General features: G+C 44.4%; 1 protein-coding gene across 24 annotated transcripts in view; it reads right to left on the bottom strand.

The window, feature by feature from the left end:
• The window catches only part of CELF2 (CUGBP Elav-like family member 2), a 392,945-nt gene that overhangs the window by 344,416 nt on the left and 28,960 nt on the right, over positions 1-19,569 (bottom strand). The gene's annotated exons all lie outside the window — the stretch shown is intronic.

The following is a 19,569-nucleotide window of genomic DNA, read 5'->3' as shown; positions in this document are numbered from 1 at the left end:
TTATATTTAAGAACTTCCTAAAGATTTTCAAGGAAGCAAATCTGGCGTACCTCCAACATCCCACTCACCCCTCCCCGCCCTCCAACCACAGTGGGACCAACTGTGCGACTTGACCATTCTCCGCGCTATCTACCACCCTTTAACATCCCCATCCTCAAACCTTAATGGGACCAGCTCTGCGGCAGGACCATTCTCCATCCTGAGGCACACTCCGTCCCACAATAAGCAGCCACGTCACCTTTTGTTTCAACATTGTCCCTCATTCCCCCTAGATTGTAAGCTCTTACGGGCCCTCATTACCTCTTTGTATGTGTTTGCGCATGTGTGTCCTTATTTGTATTTGTAAGTAACTCTGTTTATGTAATAATCAAACTCCTATTGTACCGCACTGCAGAATATGTTGGCACTTTACAAATAAACAATAATGGTAAGGTGGATGCCTTCACGATATTTCCCCATTTCTATATTTTAGCCCCCCTATTTTTATGCTTTAAATCCACTTCCATGGAGAAGATATGCGTCCCATTGACTTGAAAGCCACTAAACGTTTCTCCAACACTGGAAAGCAAGTTCATAGCCTTACTGTACGTGTATTATGTAAAACACGTCCCATGGCATAAAGAAGAGAGACCTGGGTGCAAGGAGGGAGTCTTAGGAAAAATGCTTTCAAATTGTTTACAAAGTCTTTATACTCATTAAGGTTAGTTACCGACTGCCTCTTATTCCCAGGGACATATAGTTTGCTTCAACAGGTCAAGGGTTCTGTAAATAACCAATTTATTTATTATTTATGTATTTATAAAATGTTTTACCAGGAAGTAATACACTGAGAGTTACCTCTCGTTTCAAGTATGTCCTGGGCACAGAGTTAAAGATGACAAATAATACATGGTTACAAATACATAGTTACATTAAGTGAACAGGGTATACATTATATACAAGACATTGCATGCACAGTTCGAGATAATCTATATTATAGGTGTATGTAACAGTTACAGACTAGATCAAAATGTGAGACACCTTTAGTTTTGAAAGAACTTAGACTGGTGATGGCTGTGAGAGTCTCCGGTAGGTTGTTCCAGTTTTGGGGTGAATGGTAATGGGAGGAGCGTCCGGATACTTTGCTGACCCTTGGGACCATGAACAGTCTTTTGGAGTCAGATCTCAGATCTCAATGGGATCTTTCCTACTCAACCTCTTAAGTCAATAGCAAAATAACACAAATAGATTGAAATGAATGTCTGGTGAAGCAGACTGTAAAATATACATTTTAAGAAATGATATTTAAAAGCTCAGTGGGACAATAAAATATGCAACATTTTAATGTTAAGACCACTTTTCCAAGCATTCGATGGAAACATTTGGGTCAACTTGATCAATACAACTAAAGGAGAATTTCCTTTAATAAAAAAAAAATGTAAATAAAATCTCTCTCTCTTAGGAGGGAAGCAGGACGGCGTTAATTTCAGCTCTGGACACCCTACGCTTCCCAGGATACTTACCTCTGTAGCTGATGCTGGTATCTCCTATATGTTTCAAGGTCCCATGTGACAATAGGAAACCGTGACGGATGACATTGTAAGGGTCACGCGCACTGGAGCATTTTGCATTCGGTCCGACATGCCAGAGCCTAGAGCGGCATCATTTTGGGGCGGCATACAGAGGCCCCACTCTCTTCCCCAATGATTGCCCGGGAGAGAGCATGAGCATCTGTAAAGGTCTCTTTCCTTCTCCTTCGCACCGCCCTCCTCCTCCTGCCGCACCGCAGTGGCAAATGACGCAACGTCACATGGCGTCTCGCTGTCATGGAAACGTGGCTGCACGTGACGTTGCCGCATCTTTTGAGACCGCAATGCTTCAGGAGGAGGCGACCCGGGGTAAGTCCCTACGGGTGGCAACATTTTAATTCCGCCACTGGTCCCACAGGACATTTAAAACACAAGATTGCGTTCCCAGCCGGGGCTGCTGCCAGTATGGCCTATGATGGCACCTCGGGAGATAATGGGTCTCCGAGCTGAGATTAGCGGGGTCCTCTCTGTTTCTCAATGCAAAAAAACTAAAACCTAGGCGGAAATGCACCGTTTGAAAAAGTGAGGAGAGTAAAATTTGCATCTTAAATTATTACAATTTGCACAGACATTTTAAATGGCCGTTTAGCACAGTCTAGGACATTTGGTCACAGCCATTTCGCCGCTACCAAATGAGCACGGGCACTTGGTCGTAACTCACCTCACCATCGGGACACGGAGCCACCGGCCGCTTTGCCACTAAGATAAGTGCCCTAACCTTAACCCTTACCCTAAAAAATACCTAATGTTAAACCCTAATACTAACACTAACCCTTACCTTAAAAACCTTAACCCCTTACCCTAACCCCCTAAAGTTAACCCCCTACCCTAACTGCTAAAACCCATACAGTTAACCCCCTCCCCACTAAAACCCCTCAAATTAAACTCCTACCCTAACCACTAAAACCCCTAAAGTTAACCACCCTATCCTTACCCCTAAAACCCGTAGTTTACCCCTACCCTAACTGCTAAAACCCCTAAAGTTAACCCTACCCTAACCACTAAAACCCCTAAAGTTAACCCCTTAACCACTAAAAACCCTAAAGTTAACCCCTACCCTAACCACTAAACTCGCTACAGTTAACCCCCTACCCTAACCGATAAAACCCCTAAAGTTAACCCCTATCCTAACCACTAAAAACTCTAGAGTTAAACACCTACCCTAATAACTAAACCCCCTAAAGTTAAACCCCTACCCTAATAACTAAACCCCCTAAAGTTAACCCCCCTAACCTAACCTCTAAATCCACTAAAGATAACCCCCTACCCTAACTGCTAAAACCCCTACAACTTACCGTATTGTAGAAGCGGCCGGCGACGGAGGTTCCATCGGTGGATCGGCTGCAACCGAACGCCGGCGATCAGTTGGCCACGGCGAAACTGCCCCGACCAAATGTCACGTTCCATTTTTAGCATATGTTAAATAAACTGAAGAATGAATAAAGCATTTTGAAGACTTCTAACGCTTCACAAATATAGTTAGCACATTATCTTGACAGCAATTATTACTCCTGATGTGATTATCAAAGTGTCACGGTAAAGTGATTAAAATGTATTTGTCTGCATGAATTGTGTGTGGTTCCCACCAACATTCATCGGAAGTGCCTGCAAGTTCACCCCATACTTTATATAACAAGAGATGCAGATTTCATTTCATTTTTGATGCGCCATTAGGTGTCACCAAGGTGATGGAAGTAGAAGCAGTTTGGAGTTTAGAAACAAAAGACTCCGTAATAAATAATGAGCGCCATGGTGACATTTAGGGCGAGTACTTTTATTTCACACGTTCGTTTCACACTGCAGTATGTTCTGGCAGCAGAACTGACAAATAAGCATTTGATGATCTTCCTCTGTGTAATCATTAGTGATAAGAAATCAGCTTCCCTGTTCTTAACCCTTATGTGGAGTCAGCAACATATGGGAAAAGGGTAAAAAATGATTTCAAATATAAAGGATTAGATTTCTCATGGCGGGATTACTGCTTTCCCAACTAGGCTTGCAATGCATGACAAGGAACAGCTTATACCTGTAGTCAGGGTTGCCAGGTTTCCGGTATTGAACCGGACTGTCCTGTATTTGGACACTCTGTCCAAAAAAAATTAGAGGTACAGGCAGTCCTCATTTTACAACGCTTCGCTTTACAACGGGTGGCTTATCCAACGCTATGCAATGCATACCTATGTTCATTTTTACAACGCCAAAACGGCTTATCCAACGCTCTTACGACGCTTTGCAAAGCTGTTTATGTGTATATAATATATATATTATACTATATTTTTGAAGTGAAACTTCTTTAGTGGCACCTATTCTGATGGGGTAAAACGGGAGAGATGGGGGACAAATGTGAAACGGAAGTGACGTCACGGCTCCCCCCTCCCCCCCCCCGCATCTACTGTGACATGCGGCGGCGGCGGCGGCGATAGCCGCCGGCGCCGCTCCTAACAGCCGCTGCTCCCCCACACACACCCGCTGTGACATGCTGCCCACACACCTGCTGTGACATGCGGCGGCGGCGGCGATAGCCGCCGGCGCCGCTCCTAACGGCCACTGCCATGAGTATAGCAAGATGGCTGCCGCAGAGCTTCCGGTGCTGCGGGTGTAATAAGATGGCGGAAGCCCCGCAAGTACTCCGGCTGAGATAGGAGGAGCCGCTGCTCAGCCTCTCTCCTCCCTCTTCCCTACCTCCGCTTCCCTGTGTCCCGCTGACTAAAGGGCGCCGCTCTCCTCACACGGCCGGCTGCTGTGCCGCTCCTAACGGCCGCCGGTCCCAGCTGCCATTCCCCCCAAACGTGCACTGCCATGCCGCGCATGCGCTGTTCCCCGCGCCCGCTGACATGCCGCGCATGCGGTAGTCATGGTGACGCCACGGCTCTCATAGGGACACTGCAGCCCACACTGCTCCAGGCCCTGATCTCCTGCGGCCTCTCCTCTCCTCCCGGTGCATGCCCGTGTCCCTGCAGGCCTCCCCTGGCCGCTGCTTGTGAGCTCCGGGCAGGAGGTGACTGGTGAGGGCGGGGAGACTTTCACCTCCCTGTGCTGGTACCGGGGCGGGGAGCTGGAGCTGAGCCTCTCCCCATCCCTGCAGGGCGGCAGCTTCTGTGGGGTAGAGCCCGAGGGGCTCCTGTGGTCCCTGCAGCCGTGGACTCCCTTCAGGAGGCTGCTCCGGAGGGATGTGCAGACTAGTCGTCCGGCCGCCTGCTGGTCACGGCCGCCTAGGAGAGGAGCTTCATGCGGAAGGTACACACACTGTCACACACACGAGCACTCAGACACACACTGTCACACACACGAGCACTCAGACACACACTGTCACACACACGAGCACTCAGACACACACTGTCACACACACGAGCACTCAGACACACACTGTCACACACACGAGCACTCAGACACACACTGTCACACACACGAGCACTCAGACACACACTGTCACACACACGAGCACTCAGACACACACTGTCACACACGAGCACTCAGACACACACTGTCACACACACGAGCACTCAGACACACACTGTCACACACACGAGCGCGCACACTCTCAGCGTCACGCGCGCGCACACTCTCAGCGTCACGCGCGCGCACACTCTCTGCGTCACGCGCGCGCACACTCTCTGCGTCACGCGCGCGCACACTCTCAGCGTCACGCGCGCGCACACTCTCTGCGTCACGCGCGCGCACTCTCTGCGGCACGCGCGCGCACACTCTCTGCGTCACGCGCGCGCACACTCTCAGCGTCACGCGCGCGCACACTCTCAGCGTCACGCACTCTCAGCTCTCAGCGTGTCACGCGCACACTCTCAGCGTGTCACGCGCAAACTCTCAGCGTGTCACGCGCACACTCTCAGCGTGTCACGCGCACACTCTCAGCGTGTCACGCGCACACTCTCAGCGTGTCACGCGCACACTCTCAGCGTGTCACGCGCACACTCTCAGCGTGTCACGCGCACACTCTCAGCGTGTCACGCGCACACTCTCAGCGTGTCACGCGCACACTCTCAGCGTGTCACGCACACTCTCAGTCACGCACACTCTCAGTCACGCACACTCTCAGTCACGCACACTCTCAGTCACGCACACTCTCAGTCACGCACACTCTCAGTCACGCACACTCTCAGTCACGCACACTCTCAGTCAGTCACACGCACATATGAGGAATTCACACTTAGTGCAAATAGCTAATACAGGGGATGTGTGCTGAGCACGCGCATTCTAAGTCAAATTTATTTGCGTTTTGTCAATGAAATTGTATTTTGATTTTTAATTAAAACATCACCAACACAAATACAATTTCTGTGACAAAAGTCAAAGAAGTTTCACTTACTATGCGCGTGCACAGCACACACCTTTTTTTTATATTATATATTACGTTATGTTATATATATAATACAGTATATGCACTATATAATTTATGTGTGTGCTGCATATCTTATTGTCTGCGTAAAATATTTTGTGTATTTTAGCATTAAGAATACCTTCAGGAACGGAACCTTTAATCTAAACAGTGTTCCTATGGGAAAACGTGTTTCGCTTTACAACGTTTCACTATCCAACACCATTTTGAGTAACGCATTGTGTCGGATAACCGAGGACTGCCTGTACTGTAATACTGGACATGTATGTGTCCAGTATTTTCCTCCCTGGATATAGTGACCTGATGCACCTTTCACCATTGAGTCCAGTATTTTTGGAGAAGCCACCTGGCAACCCTACCTGTAGTCGTAGATACCAGTAAGTGAAGCCCAGTTCTGTGTTCACTGGACACTGTATGCAGCTTCCTGCCTTCCTCTGAACTAGCAAAACAAATCGGACAGTGCAGGAGCACAAATACTGAAATCACTGAAGCAGAAGTGTCCTCACAGGGAAACTAGTTCATATCTTCCAGCTGCAGGATCACTGTTCAATCATACTGTAAGTCTCTTAGTTAAATCTTTCAAACATTTGTTTAGCAGACTTATTACCAAATGCACAACTTTTATGAGAACCCCATCATCTGGGGCATAATTTACTTTTGAGGATTGTATTGTATGTCTTTATTTATATAGCGCCATTAATGTACATAGCGCTTCACAGTAGTAATACATGTGGTAATCAAATAAATAACAGCGCATGGGAATAAGTGCTTTAGACATAAAAGTAACATTAAGGAAGAGGAGTCCCTGCCCCGAGGAGCTTACAGTCTAATTGGTAGGTAGGGAGAACGTACAGAGACAGTAGGAGGGAGTTGTGGTAAGTGCATCTGCATGGGGCCAAGCTTTATGTATCATGTGTTCAGAATATCCACAGAGCTATTCATATGCTTCTTTAAGCAAGTGTGTCTTAAGGTGGGTCTTAAAGGTGGATAGAGAGGGTGCTAGTCGGGTACTCAGGGGAAGGGCATTCCAGAGGTGTGGGTCAGTCAGTGAAAAGGGTTTAAGGCGGGAGAGGGCTTTAGATACAAAGGGGGTAGAAAGAAGACATCCTTGAGAAGAACGCAAGAGTCTGGATGGTGCATAACGAGAAATGAGGGCTGAGATGTAAGGAGGGGCAGAAGAGTGTAAAGCTTTAAACGTGAGGAGAAGAATGGAGTGTGAGATGCGGGATTTGATCAGAAGCCAGGAGAGGAATTTCATGAGGGGTGATGCTGAGACAGAGCTAGGAAAGAGTAGAGTGATTCTGGCAGCAGCGTTTAGGATAGATTGTAGGGGAGTCAGGTGAGAGGCAGGAAGGTTGGACAGCAGGAGGTTACAGTAATCAAGACGGGAGAGAATGAGGGCCTGAGTCAGAGTTTTAGCAGTCGAACAACAGAGGAAAGGGCATATCTTTGCAATATTGCGGAGGAAAAAGCAACAGGTTTTAGAAATTTTTTGAATGTGAGGGGCGAATGTGAGAGAGGAGTTGAGTGTGACCCATAGACAGCGTGCTTGCCATTGTTTGATGGGAGAGAGGAGATTCGAGGCATCCCTCTAGCTAAAACCAACCAGCTACAATCAGAGAAATACTAAAGATAAACAAGGATTATAAGTAATGACTACTGAACCCCTGAGGATGGCCATTTACTGATTACAGGTTATAGCCACTGGGATTCATCTCCCCCAGTTCTGGCATAAATGGAGATTTCTGAGTCTTGTATTTCCACCACAAAAGTTATGCAATGTGGAAAGTTTATGGACGTACACAAATAGAATTTCAGCTTATGTCAACATTGCAGCAAAGTTATAAACTATACTTTGATATGTCAAATAATTGCTCAATCACTACATTAAAAAAAAATGCTTTGTAAACAAACATTATGTTTTAATATGGGAGAAAATGGAGAGCTTTGAGGAAGTCCAACGGGGTCAGAAACTCTACGAATGCCCCTCCAGACTGCTAACCGCATTCAGTGACAGAAGAAGCATTGCAAAATATTAACAAAATGCTTCAGTGACCCAAAGTTTACTCTCTCTGTATTATATTTGTGTTTCATTTGATCCCTTGAAACATTTAATCTCATGTACAATACGTAAAACAAATATATAATCGCCGCGCTTCTCCATGTAAGGAGCATGCAGCTGGCGAAGGGATTGGCCATACAAATGTGAAAAACAAGCATTGAATCCCGGCGCTTCTCCCTTTGGGATAGCAATAAATATATATATATATGGTGTAAAAATCTCTATGATAAAGGCGACTTTTGGTTTACATCCTTTGATCAAATAATGCCAAGCCTGCTAACCACGTCAAGGTAAGTCTCTATAGCAGGTCCCTACGCTGAATGCAAACTAATGTTATGTGAAATCCCCATTTATTGCTATCCCAAAGGGAGAAGCGCAGGGATTCACTGTCTGAAAAGAAAAAGAAAGGTGATGTATAGTAGCGCTAATGGGAATTAGACAATATACCCTGCTTGAGGGTGAGCCCTAGTGGTAGAAAGGCAGCCTGATGGTAAACTGATGGTACAATCAGAATAAACAGCATAAAACAAAAAGAAATACCGGCGCCTAATGAGTCCAAATAGTGGAATCCTGGATATCCAGTAGAGATAGCTCAAGTCCCAAGATGATCAACAGTCTCTTAGTCTTTAGATGATCAGATAGGACTTCGTTCATAGGAAGTGGGACATGAAATGAAAAAAGAGATATTTAGTGCAACACAGCTTAAACAAATTACACAGACATAGATTGGCAAACTGGTTGACAATGGTGACAAGACAGACAGACACACAAAGACAGATAAACACAAAGCAAAGCTAATGATAAAAATTAGTTTAATATAACTAAGTAAGTGAAAATGTGGAACAAAATCTGGAACGCTGCTCCGGTTGGTTAAAACCTGAATAACACTCGCAGGACGGCAGATGGTTAATGGCAGTGAACTGGTGTGGACTGTTCTCCACGTGTAGAGGGTCCGCAGAGTGCCCTGGATCCTTCTGTATCAGAGTGCGATCCTTCTGTATCTCCTGGTTGGCAAGAACCGGAAATGGCGTCTCCGTCGTGCGCCGGAACCGGTAGTGACGTCACCGGATGTGGCGTCAAGGCCTGGCAAATCTCCAACGAAGCCAAAGGAAACAGCGATCCGTGCCTCAATGTCCCTCTATCACTAAGCCACAGCACTCAGCACTTGTACTGCTTATCCAAAAAGGTGTCAAAACTCAATAAAATGGCCCTACGCGTTTCGTGTGTCTTTAACACACGACCCCTGAGGAAGGGTTTGGACACCTTTTTGGATAAGCAGTACAAGTGCTGAGTGCTGTGGCTTAGTGATAGAGGGACATTGAGGCACGGATCGCCGTTTCCTTTGGCTTCGTTGGAGATTTGCCAGGCCTTGACGCCACATCCGGTGACGTCACTACCGGTTCCGGCGCACGACGGAGACGCCATTTCCGGTTCTTGCCAACCAGGAGATACAGAAGGATCGCACAGCTTCCAGGGCACTCTGTGGACCCTCTACACGTGGAGAACAGTCCACACTAGTTCACTGCCATTAACCATCTGCCGTCCTGTGAGTGTTATTCAGGTTTTAACCAACCGGAGCGGCGTTCCAGATTTTGTTCCACATTTTCACTTACTTAGTTATATTAAACTAATTTTTATCATTAGCTTTGCTTTGTGTTTATCTGTCTTTGTGTGTCTGTCTGTCTTGTCACCATTGTCAACTAGTTTGCCAATCTATGTCTGTGTAATTTGTTTAAGCTGTGTTGCACTAAATATCTCTTTTTTCATTTCATGTCCCACTTCCTATGAACGAAGTCCTATCTGATCATCTAAAGACTAAGAGACTGTTGATCATCTTGGGATTTGAGCTCTCTCTACTGGATATCCAGGATTCCACTATTTGGACTCATTAGGCACCGGTATTTCTTTTTGTTTTAAGGATTCACAGTCTGCTTTTCACATGCACAATATGTATATGCATAAAAATAACAATAATATATACTTAATGCACACCCAATGAAATATGTCTATAGGGGATCCATCCCTCTGCCTTTGAAAGGTTCAGCATGGAAGTTCTTCCTGGACCCTGCTAAACACAAGCTTAAAAGATCAAAAAAAGTAATTTCTTTCTTTCATTTTTTTTCCCCAACAGCAAAAGTGACCATTGGCTTTTATATCTACAGAAGAGTTTTGTTTCGCAACCACTTTATTGCACTTTATTCCAACATTAGTGACTCCTTGGAGAATCCAACTCTTCCCGTGGGATTTATTAACACTAAATACTAATAGCAGAAAAGTGATATTTTTGAATTTGTCATAAATTTTATTGTTGGATAAATTAAACTCCTTCATTCACTATATTATATATATATATATATATATATATATATATATATATATATATATATATATATATATATATATATATATATACATGCTTTTAAGACAACACAAAAAGAGGATGTGAAATAACCCTAATAAATGATACATTATAATAACATATTTAAAATATTAAAATAAATTAAAATTACCCCAATTTAACCTAATAATATCTACAAACCATAACGTGATAGTGAAAAAAAAGGAAAATCCAAAATGAATATTCCACTCAAACAAAAAATCCAGAGAGAAATATAGTCCCAATAGAAGATCCAGGGAGCGTCTTTGCAGCTTTAAGGGGAGTGGTATAGCCAACCACTTTTGGAATCTATGAACAAAAAACAAACAAAAGCGCAAGCTCCATAGCACGTAACTGAGTAAAAAATAAGGTACTTTTATTTAAAAAATCAGCAACCCATAAGAATGTGCACTTACAGGATTTTAAACAGAACCATTCGTGGGAGAGAAATCTCTATTGTGGTCATCTGCGGTGGTAAGGTGAGTCCCAGGTTTGCTGAGTGGATGTAAACAGCCCAGGTTCACCATGAATTGGCAGCAAGATATAAAGGCATCCAATGCCTGCACGTCCTTTGCTCCCTCATACAATGATTGCTAATACTTGAAATTACCGCCAGCCGGAGCGCAGGAGATCTCCTGACGAAGTCGCCGCAGTGTGACGAAACGCGTAGAGCTGTGACGTCATCGCGTTTGTGTTGGTGTATTTGGAGTCCCTGGCTTCCCTGCGCTCCGGCTGGCGGTAATTTCAAGTGTTAGCAATCATTGTATGAGGGAGCAAAGGACGTGCAGGCATTGGCTGCCTTTATATCTTGCTGCCAATTCATGGTGAACCTGGGCTGTTTACATCCACTCTGCAAACCTGGGACTCACCCTACCACCGCAGATGACCACAATAGATATTTCTCTCCCACGAATGGTTCTGTTTAAAATCCTGTAAGTGCACATTCTTATGGGTTGCTGATTTTTTAAATAAATGTACCTTATTTTTTACTCAGTTACGTGCTATGGAGCTTGCGCTTTTGTTTGTTTTTTGTTCATATATGCTATTAATATCACAATAGGCTTTTCTCCAGATATCCCAAAAGCTGACCACACAAGCTCCATTCTAACAGCATCTGTCCTTTGACACTGATCCACATGAACCACTATAGTGATTAAGTATGTGTAATTTTATTGACTCCAGTGAATGCTGGAGTAATATACCCATTGGGTAGATACATAGAAGCACCGGCAAGAATTGTGTCGGAATGGAAAAATAAAATTCTTTAAATAAAGAATTTGTTGCAAGTCTTTCTAGCACTGATGGGGTTAAACAATTAGCCAAATAATTAACAAATATTTACCCTATTGCCAGGCAGCAAAATTAAATGATCTAAATAATTGGACAATACTTCACCTCAAGCAATCACATTATTTGTCAATACGGACACCTGCATGGATTACTGTTTTGAAATAGATATGAGTATTTAAAATACTCAATTAAAACGCAGGTCCCTTTGAAAAATGTTATTTTATTTTTAATTACATGAGAATTAGCTGGAAGAAACTGCAGGGAAGACCTGGCTCTTACTGACTTAAGCCTTCTCAGCAGTTTGTTAAATTCTAGCCTCAAATCCCTTGAGGGAATGGTGGATTCAAAGCAGCTTTTAATCATACCACAGGGAGGGTGAAGTAGTATGTAAGTAGGTCATATAGAAAGCATTGCAAGTGCATAGGTTACTGTTTTATTTAACAACTAGCATGTCACATTTGGAATGCACCTTTGCTATTGACATTTAAAGAAGATGGCAGAACTAGGGTCAAACACAAAGGGAGAATGTGTTAAGGAAAGAAAAGAATTTTGTATAATGGTGCATTTGATTCACTTCTTTGCCTTTGCCAGTATAAGCCATGGGGTTATATATATATATATATATATATATATATATATATATATATATATATATATATATATATATATATATATATATATATATATATATATATATATATACACAGTGGTTGACAAATCAAAAAATCTACTCGCCACACAAAAACATCTACTCGCCACCTAATACCAAATGTGTGCTGCTTGGGCCAATATTTACTCGCTCGGGGGTTAAATCCACTCGCCCGGGGCGAGCAAATGTATAGGTTTGTTGAACACTGTATATATATATATATATATATAACGGGTGTTCTCTGTGAACACAGACGCTACTGATACTGTATTTTACCTGTGTGGCTCTCAGGAGTCTAAGCCTCCGCTCGGGGAGCCTGGGGTACATATATATAACTCTATCTCATGGTGCAATGCCTCCACCTGGGAGGGATCCCGACAGTGCGGGAGGGGTCCCTCACAGGACTCAAACCAATGACACACACTTGGTATGAATAAACAAGAATAACCTTTACTGATATGCATATAATAATCTTATACTCTAAAGTCCCAATGTCATTCACTCCTTCTTCTGAGTGTATACCCCTTGCCCACCACCGTGTACCCCCACACTGTGTCCACAGTAACCCTTGTCCCGTGGTCAGCGCTGAAACTATGTATTAGTATTCTGTAGATAGTGCACGTGTGTAACAATACCTGCCCAGTGCGACGGCACCTGGCCGTTCAAAGGATCTTCGAAAAGGATCCGGTGACCTCCTGGCGACGTCCGGTTTCTCCAGCGGGTTGACCGGTCAGGGTTGTCCACCCTGGGTACAGTTCCGCTCTCTTGGTGGAGTAGGCTTGATCCCAAGCCTCTTGGTGGGAAGCGCAGCATCCGCTGTGTCCCTAACTGACACTGTAATAGCTAAGGGGCAGGGTCCCTAACCTGGGGCCTGTCCCTGAAGCACCACAAACTACTGAGTGCCTCATGGCTAACTGGGGCCTAGGGGTCTGCTGGCCAGTGCACCCTCACCTTTTTCCCCTAGCCTCTCCTGGCGCCGACTGCTAGCGTGGGCTCCGTGACAGCTTCCTATTTCCCTGCCTAAGAGGAGTCTGACACCCTATTGGTTCCCTGGCATCAGGTGGGGTGTCCTTATGCTCATGGGACTTGTAGTCCCTGCTCAGAGCCTGCTCCTCATTGGTGGGGTTTCGCGCGCTTGTACTGCGCATGCTCGTTTTCCCTAAGGCCCTCTCCCTGTGCAATTACACTGCGCATGTGCGAGGGGGCAGACATGGCGGCGCCATCTCCTTGCGGGTCTCCGGAGCCTCCGCTATTCTGGTGCACGTGCCCGCACCGGCATTATAAGACGCGCGCATGGTGCGCACATGCGTTCGCACTACACCCGCGCCCGGCCGCTCCAATCCCGACCGCCGCGGTGAGTACAGACAGGGGGGGTCCGCTGCGCAGAGGGGAACCTGGCTACCTATATATATATAAATATATATATATATATATATATATATATATGTGTGTGTATATATAAATATATATATATATATATACATAGAAGGTGTGTGTGTATGTGTGTGTGTGTGTGCGTGTGTGTGCGTGTTTGTGTGTATATATATATAAACTTTTAAATGGAAGGTATGTTCATGTATGTATTTACATACTTACAAAATACATGCACACATACATATGTGTCATGTATTTTATTTAGACGGTGTGTACATTTCTACATATGTGAAAATGTTGGAGGATTAGAATGTTTTAACCTTTTCAGTTTCTGCCGTGCGGATTCCTCCAGCTCTGAAGGGTTTATTAGCTAAATCTTAGGTGAAAAAAAGCCCCCTCAAACTATACTTTCATCTATTCACTGTAAGCCTAAAAAAAACCCTGTCATGTCAGAGAATAAAAAATAAATAAAAAATCACTCCTTAACTTCCCAATGCGGCAGCAATATATTCTTTAGAAATAATATTCTAAGAAGCAGATCTAGACATGAAAAGCCCTTTTATATCTAACAATGTATTAGAAACACGAAAAATTCTGCAAAGCCACAGTTCTCCGTTGCAGCCCATGTTTGTTTCAGCCGGCATAGTAATTCGGGCGCATACTCTGATATTCGGAGATGCATTTTAATAAAGATGAGAGCCCAGCCCAGAAATAAACATGTGCCCATGAATTCCAACATCACTTGTTCGCAAGATTCAGTTACACCATGAATACTAATCTCTATAACAATTGAAGGGTTAAGCGGAAGGTTCCATGAATACATGGTCCCTCCCTCCTCCGAATAGTTCTCATTTTTATAATCAATGGCCTATTCATTTTTAACCAACATGCAAGTGGAAGCACTTCACAGAAATGTGTCGGATTGGGCTAATCTCACACGAAGTCTGTAAAGCAGGACACAGGGAGTTCACATTACTGCTTTGGTGCCCTTGTTCCTCCAACTGCAATCAGTGCTATTTCAGCGATACATTGCCTGTGGCACTGAACTGGGTCATAGAAAAGGCGCCTAAGCTTCATAGTATGTAAAGAGCCATAAACTCCGTAATATGAACAGCAGAGCAGTGAGCTACACAAAAGCAACAGCAGCTTTCCTGATCCGGGAGAGGCTGGTTACGTAGTCAGCATTCTTTCATTTTGTGAAATGATTTGATGCCTAATGCCAAATGCACTGAGAGCGATGGCTTAGTTTCACTGAAAGCTACAGTATCTTGGAAAGGAAAACACAATCGCTCCCAGAGAGCTTGGAATTTCATTTGTGATTATCTCTGCCTTTTACTTTCTCAGTCCAGATATCAACATTTCGGCATGTTGCACATTGGGTTGTCTATATACAGTACTAAGTTGCATATAGTTGTGTATACTTGCACTAAGTGGTCTGTGCCTTACATATTTGTATGCATTTTATATCAGGTGTATCTCAGAGAATGCTCTACCATAGTCATGGGCAACTCCAGTCCTCAAGGGCCACCAACAGGTCAGGTTTCCCAGATATCCCTGCTTCAGCGCAGGTGACTCAATCAGTGGCTCAGTCTTTGACTGCACCCCCTGTGCTGAAGCAGGGTTATCTGGAAAACCTGACCAAGTATGTTCGGTGGGCATAGAGAATGTTAAATATCAGGTCAAACTCACTATATGTGTTACAATGTAATGCTTGTATGTAAACAGGCAGCTCCTCCCAGGACCAAAGCGAACTAAGGGCTGTGGCATATTTAATAGGTTTCATTATAAGTGTCTGACACAATAACAATCATACAACAACAATCAGAGACGTATAAATATTTGAAAGGATTTTTTTGTCTCCACTACATGCTTTGGGGTGTCTTCACCATCTTTACCTAATCTAATTAGGGAGAAGGAGTGACTCAGTGAGTAAAGACATTGACTGGCACTGAGGTTGAAGCAGGGGAGCCTGGTTCAATTCCTGGTGTCGGCTTCTTGCGACCTTGGGCAAGTCACTTTATCTCCCTGTGCCCCAGGCACCAAAAACATAGATTGTAAGCTCCACGGGGCAGGGACCTGAGCCTGCAAAATGTCTCTGTAAAGCGCTACGTTAAACTAGCAGCGCTATACAAGAACATGGTATTATTATTATTATTATTATCTCATTTGAGGTAACAGGGTTTTGTAAACTCTTGTAGATGTAGGTAAAATGTTGGGGCAGACTTGTTTCTCAAACGTGTAGTCTTGTTTTATCCATTTATGCTGCAATCATTAGCCAGAGAGACAAGGTAGAAGATCAATACATACCAGATAAGATTTTGAATTACACGAACCCTGCGTATATAGAAACAGTTTTCATTTTTACACCGGAGCAAATAATTGAAAAGGTTTCCTTACGAGTGATTGAATCTTTCGAATGAAGCCAATTACATTGATAAGTAAAATATGTGACCTGCTATGTGAGATGGATCCTTTACCATATGATGAATATGCAATTGCCCCCCACCTTAAATCTATTCGCTTCCACAGGGGACAACATTGCATTGCAAATGCAATGAATTAAAACACTAGTTACACACACTGTGTTATTTATTGCTTAGTCTGAGTAGGTGACTATTAAAAGTCATCTAATTACAGGAATATTCACAAGTATTTATCTGGAGGGGACAGAGAAACCACCAAGATTTTAGGTAGCAGGGCTGCTGCCTATCAGAATCTGTCCACACTCAGCCTAATTACCAAGAATTGTCATGCATGGGCACCCTACATGATGGAATTCTGGCCGTCAGCTTCTCTGACCTTCAGACGAACTTCTCGTCTAGTGCCACATAAAAAAATCAAGAAGAAGCCAAGAACTAGCATCATACAAAAAGAAGTAACTGTAGTAAGATTGCATCTATGGTATTTAATGCCCATCTATGTTGTATTGCTTGCCATGTGGGAATTCAATGTGGGGCACTGCACCCGATCCAGCGTGAATTAATTTAAGTGAATGGCATTTAATGCCGGATTGGGGTTTGACACATCAGTAAAATGTTCTTTTAGTGATGCTTATCAGCCATTATCCAGTATACCAAATGAGTGAGATTTGGGAATACAAGTAAACACTAATAGAAATGTTCTAATAAAGAGGGAATTCCTCAAAAATATAGGGTGCATTTACTAATGTGCCCCACCTCATACAGATACTAGTGAGTAAAGACACTGACTGGCACTGAGTTTGAAGCAGGGGAACCTGGTTCTATTCCCGGTGTCGGCTCCTTGTGAACTTGGGCAAGTCACCTTATCTCCCTGTGCCTCAGGCACCAACAACAAAGATTGTGAGCTCTACGGGGCAGGGACCTGTGCCTGCAAAATGTCTCTGTAAAGCGCTACGTTAAACTAGCAGCGCAATACAAGAACATGCTATTATTATTATGGCAGGTAAGAGGTTAATGGTATTAAGGGGCTAACTGTGTGGGCTAATGCCCTCTCAGATCACATTGTATGAAGTGAAGTAGCAGGAAAAATGTCACTCCCTCTCTATGCATGGTGACCAGTGACGTCACTATGGGGGTATATATAGTTAGCCCTAAAGGTTTTGGAACTCAGGTTTCTGGGAGTGGCAGTTGGATGAGCCTCACTGTTAATAATGTAAATATGTTCCCATGTATAGTGATACTGCTCTGTTCCTGCTTATTATTTTATAGTTGGGTAAAGTGTCCCATCCAGCTAGCATTAATAGCCATGATACTACAGAAGACTACTAGCTATCAAAGAGGAAGCCTATGTCCTATAGGGGTTATCAGATTAGTAGCCCTTGGACCTAGAAGAAGCAACCCTGCTGAAAGGTCCCCTGTTGTCTCTGAAACAGAGTGCTTAAGGTTGAGGACCCGCTGCGGACGGCCGCGCACGTGGGCCACCAGCCCCTTACCTCCTGCCTGTCTGTCCCCGCTGCCTCCTTCCGGCGAGGCTCACTACGCACTGTGACACGTTAGCCGCCAGGGGATGCAAGAGAATTGCTATCCCGAGCAGTGACGCGTCACGTGGTGCGCTGGTGAGCCTACCAGCGCCGGGGGCTGGAGTGTCAGAGCTTTCCCCACCTCCAAAAGGTAGGGGGGGGGGAAAGTGTGTGTTGTGTGGGGGAGGGGGGCGGACGGACCGATAGGGGGGATGGACCGACGGGAGGATGGACGGACGAATGGACAGACCGGGGGGGGCGGTAGCAAGGAGAGCGAGCAGCGGAGGGCATGTGTGGTGCTTGCTGCACCCTCTTGCAGCCCGGGAGACCCCTCTTCAGCCCTCCGCTCAAACCACGGCCCCCCACCCCCCCTTTTCCAGCTCCCGCTCCCTACAGACAGCAGGCAGCGGTCAATTGCCTCTCAACGCGTTGCCTGCATGCAACGCGTTGCCTGCCTGACTGAGGCAGCGGGGCCTCGGCCTAAGAGAGCCACGCAGTACCTTGTACTGGGATAGTGATCCCACCGTTCATGATGGAAAGGGTAACCTAAGATGGGGCCCAATTGATACAGCGAGTTACGGATGCTACGCAGAAGACGGCTGCTTAAGATGACAGTAACGGCAACAAGCTTCAGTACAGTATCTCCCTAGCGCATTAAAAGTGGGTGCTACTTAGGGGAGATATAAATAGTACAAACACTGTGGAGATATCAGAAGAATGTCTATTATGGATGATGTCAATGTGTGAGGAGCGTTGTGGACAGCTGTCAATAAAGCTCTTATTTTTATTATAAAAGTTCCTGGCGCCCTTCATTATTCCATCAGCATATCTATGCCCTGCCTGCTCGGACCTTGCACCACAGCAAGATATGAGAAACTGAGAAAAGCCATGTACCTACAGTAGTCAACAGATGTAAACACCATAGGAGCCTGGCAAGGAGGACTACATTAACATTGTTAATGTTGTTCAAGTGGTTAGTGACTATCAGTTCAGTTAATACACCCTTACAAGTCTTCTAATGTAAAAAACGAGAGCGAATTAGTTATTCTCATGTTATTCATTACAGATGTGCTGAGACCTGATGAATCTGCGTCTGTATTGACTAAAAGGGCGTTATTGTGCTTCTATTCTTATTATTGACTTTGTCTATCACAAGAGAACATTGCCAAAAAAGCACCAGGTTCTTTATTTCTTCAATTTATTACTATTTTTATTTTTGGTAATACAAATTACATCTCTCATCTTGGTGCGCTTTTGTGTTTTTTCTCTTTCACTGACATTGGTATCGCCGTCGGAGTCTTCCGGTGGAAGCCACATTTGGAGGTGGGGGAGACACCTCAAAACACGAGAGCAGCAAAAGAACAGAGAGGGATCAACATTCCAGGTTTAAAGAGCCTGAGCGCAGACTGAACTTTTCATCTTTATTTCTTCAGTTTCAGTTCCCTCCAGGGGAAACATGGCAGTTTCAATCTTGCGGGTCCTGTGAGCCAATAGGAAGCCGCAACATCATTGGTTGCAGCTTCCCATTGGACACACCATTTAAAACCCAGTGCAAAACTATAAAGTAACCTTTACCGGTGAGTATCTGAGGAACGAGGGGTCACAGGAGCTCAAAATAATTGTTCCGCTCTGGAGACCCCTAGTTCCCACCCTGTTATTAAAAAAAGGGGGGATAAAATGGCATCATTAAAAGCGGTAATGTCTCTTCTGGATGGCCTGTTATGGACGGCTAAGCCTAAATGCAAAAACTCTTACTCAACAAACGTTTAAACAATCTTTGTTTATCTTTCTGTAAACAGGCAGAACCCTGTGATCATTCTCTCGTTGAATGTTCCATAGATCTTCTAAGACCCTCACAAATGCAACATAAAGTCATTTTACATAATAATTTGTGATTTATACAACGGCTTGAGAAATGTACTGTATTTCATTTTATAAAACGAATTTCATCATTG

The sequence above is a fragment of the Ascaphus truei genome, chromosome 5 (assembly GCF_040206685.1).
Source record: "Ascaphus truei isolate aAscTru1 chromosome 5, aAscTru1.hap1, whole genome shotgun sequence".
NCBI classification, from domain to species: Eukaryota; Metazoa; Chordata; class Amphibia; order Anura; family Ascaphidae; genus Ascaphus; species Ascaphus truei.
The sequence above is the reverse complement of the archived record's forward strand: the minus strand, read 5'-3'. Positions and strand labels throughout refer to the sequence as shown.